Source organism: Psammomys obesus, unplaced genomic scaffold (assembly GCF_907164565.1).
Source record: "Psammomys obesus unplaced genomic scaffold, mPsaObe1.curated_primary_1811, whole genome shotgun sequence".
Taxonomy (NCBI): Eukaryota; Metazoa; Chordata; class Mammalia; order Rodentia; family Muridae; genus Psammomys; species Psammomys obesus.
The window spans coordinates 25,098,115-25,102,007 of NW_026596079.1; positions in this window are offsets into that span (position 1 = coordinate 25,098,115).

The window sequence follows — 3,893 nt, forward strand, 5'->3', positions numbered from 1 at the left end:
CTTTCTTTCTTTCTTTCTTTCTTTCTTTCTTTCTTTCTTTCTTTCTTCCTTTCTTTCTTTTTCAGTTTAAGGCTACAAAACATAGAATGGTACTGCCTGTACCTCAATTAACCTAATCTGGAAAATCCAAAAACCCCTGAGGGGGTTTGTTTCCATGGTGATTCTAAATCCTGTCAATCAAGATAGCTATCATGATATCTAATTCTGGGGGCTCCCAAAACTTACTTTTCCCTGGAGCTGTTCCTTCTGCAGTGGATACAAAGCTTACCACAGGTCAGCTTTCGATTGTCAGAACTGCAAACAAAACTAAAAACATGGTTAGAGACGAAGCTCAGAGGTAGAGCATTTGCCTAGCACATACCAAACCCCAGGTTCAATTCCCAGCATTGTAAAAGCACACAAACAAACAAAAAGGATACAGCAAAAGAAAAACAAAAGGATTTTTTCCCCCTTGTCTTCCAAAGCATTCATTTTAAGGAAATCCAATGAAGACCTTGTGGTTAAAAATCAGAGCCATCAAGCCTTGCTCCTTGGACAGTGGTATTTGCATATATCATTAACTAACATCTTCTCCATATCATTGACACCAAGGGCCTCTCAGGTCTGATGAAGGTTCCAGTCCTTCCCACTGTGTTAGAAAATGATGATAAATCAAAACTAGATTATCAAGCTAGTTTTGTGAGTGTGTCTTAAGAACACACTATGTCACTTTAAGTTTCGGAGAATAACCATAAGACTCGCTCTCGCTACTTTTCACCTGAGGCTCTTTGCAGGCCCAAGCATGTAGGTGGCTTTGCCAGGTCTCTCTAGAAAGATTCATAGTGTGCTGACAGTGAGGACTGAGGGGCCAGGGGAGAAACAGTTTCTGATCATCTTCCTGAGCCTTGTTTTGAAACCACAGCCTTCCATACACAGTAAGAAACGTTAGTTACTTTGACAAACTAGGCCAGGGTCCTTTCTTTCTCGTAAGCTTCCCAGCTAGCCCCTGTGGTCAGGATCATCAAGGACATGACCATAAATGTTCTCAGATGATGAATCCACAACTTGAGCTCTGAAATCAGTTCCCTTTAAGTTTCAGGCCCCTGTGTGGGTAGGAGCCATAGTCTTTTCTTCTTTAACTCTAAGAATACTAACAATGTATTTAAGTATTGGTGGTAGTCTCTTCGAGGAGAATCCATCCTAATATTACCTAAACAGATCAGTTCTGTGGGATGAAACTTCCGGTTCTGTTTCTGTCCATCTCTGCACCTGAAGTGTGATTCTTGCTAGATTATACTCCACCCCAGTCTGAATGAGCATGTAGACATAGGCCTTTTCCTTCTTGGAGAGTCCTGACTCCCATACACGCTCACAGTGCAAAGGCCAGTATGAGGAACTCAAATATGTCTGAGGCTGCTCTGATGAGCCCTGGATTACTGCAGACTATGATAAGCAGAAAAGTGCTTCCAGAACATTAAAAGAAAAAATAAGTTGGAATTAGATTCAGAATCAGAAGGAGGCAGACAACGAGTAGACAGAACAAGAGCTGGGAATAGGGTGTACTGGGGAGGTAGTTTAGTTGGTAGAGTACTTTCCTAGCATTCACAAAGCCTTGGATCCATTACCCAGCACTGAATAAAACTGGGTTTGGTGGCACATGCCTGTAATCCCAGCAGCACTCAGAGGGTGGACACTGGAGGCTCAGAAGTGTCTTTTCTAAGTAGTATATTCAAAGCCACCTGAATAGATAGATAGATTGATTAATAGATAGATGATAAATAGATAGAAAGATAGATAGACAAATGATGAGAGATAGGTAATAGCCAGCTAGATGGATGATAGATAGATAGATAGATAGATAGATATACAGAAAATTAGATAGATTGATAGATGATACATAGGTAGAGTGATAGATAGATGATAGATAGGTTGATAGATAATTAGATAGACATATAGATGATAGATAGGTAGCTAGATAGATGGAGGAGGAGGAAGAGAGAAGAGAAACAGTGGGAAAATGAAAAGAATAGAATAGAAAAGGAGAGACAGAAGTTGCAAAATCAAGATCAAAGAGGCCCTGCCTCCCTTATATGATTAGCTACATGATTGATGAGATCACCCTTTGAATGACAACTGGCATCTGCTGTAGCATCCTATGATGGCCATATTTGGATCTAATAGCACTGTATAAAATGCTGACTGTGATGTTTCTGGCCCGCACTTTCTCATACTCTTCTTTGCCTTTAATGGCCAGCACTTAGGCTTTCCAAGGACATGATGATGTAGATGAGGCACAGTTTTAGAGTATGTACAACTATCAGTATTGTGGCCTCAATATAATTTAGGAGCCACAATCTTTAGGTCTAAGTAGGGAGGGCTACTTTTCACAGCCCATTCTCCATGGTCTCGTCCCTAGCTACTAATAGTTCTCTTGAGGAAAAAATAACCTGCAATTCCCTTTCCACCCTTGTGGAAATTGGAACCCAGGTGCCACTAGCAGACATTTTTAGTGACTTGACCTTTGCAGACTGGAAGCTGGCTCCCCACTGCCCTCTATTCAAACCTCACAGTTTGGTGGGTGATGATTGGGTGACCTGTCCCTAGGTGCCTCTTCACCTCTCCCTGCCTCGCTTCCTTCACACCTTAGGTTCCAGGTGTGGAGACAGGCAGCACTACACTGTGCACAGAACCCAGGCAAGTGCTTGGAGGGGAGACTTGAATGCAGGTGCAGGGGACTGGCCAGAGAGACGCTACAGAGCTGGGAAAGTAGCCAGGAATGTGGTAGCCACTCATAGGCTAGCAGCACCTCAAGTCAACGGCTAAAGATGTAGCCATGGCTACTGGGCAGAAGTAGGAACCGTGTGAGCTCATCTACAGAAGCCACTGGATGGACAGATGTCAGGGAAGAAAGAGAGACTGACAGAGAGAGGGAGAGAAAAAGGGAGAGAGAAAGAGTGAACATGAATCCTGCCATTCACCTTCTATTACTCACCCAATTAGTTAAGCCTGCAGAGTTGGTCCCCAGCCATAAAACCATTTATTGATCGTTTTCAAAATTCGCAAACTCATTTGAATATTTTTTTCATCCCTTACTGGAGTGTAAGCTTCCTTCACCAGTAACAGTGCTTGCTTAGTTGGGTCTCTGCCCCTCTAATTATACACTCCTTAACTGCAAGGGTGGAGACTGTTTTCACTGCCTACTCCCTGGACCTGCTGGAGAGGAAGGACTTCCAAGAAATGCTGTAGCCTACAAAAGGGCAGGGTTTTCAAGAAATGTCTTTCTGTACAGATAATTCATCCTGGGACCACATGGTGGCCCGGAAAGTGGTCTTCTCAGATATTTAATCTGTTGTATGGATTGTGGACTGGGCAAGGTGCCTGCTGGGAAGAAACAGGGATTGACTATTCTCTGATCTTCAGAGCCCTGAGCTGGAGCTAAGGTTATGCTAAGTCTGGTTAGGTGTCCCGCTGTGCGCATTGGTGTGTTGGTGATTAGCAAAGCATTGCTGCTGCCTTGGAAGTCAAAGGGTTTTGGTTTGCCACTTCCTTAAAGACCCTGTTGCTCAGTTCCCTGTCCTTGTGAGCTTCCCCCTGGTAACTGGGGAAGTTACCGGAACTCCTTTACAAGTCTACAGATGTGCTCTCCTCCATTCTTCCCCGTATCTTTCTTTGTCACGTGGCTTTGTGCTTCTACCATCTCTTCCTGGTCTCTATGTTCTCCAGGCCTGCTTTCAGGCATTGAAAAGCATCACAAGTTGTTCTGTACCAATCTAGGTCTTTGTCTCAACAGTTCTTCCATGTCTCAACCTGCTGCCAGCCAGGACCAGCTGCCACTGAAATACCACTACTGAAGCTATCCTAGACCAGCCAGATCCCTCCCCACCTGGCTGGAAGCCACAGACCTGACAGCTATC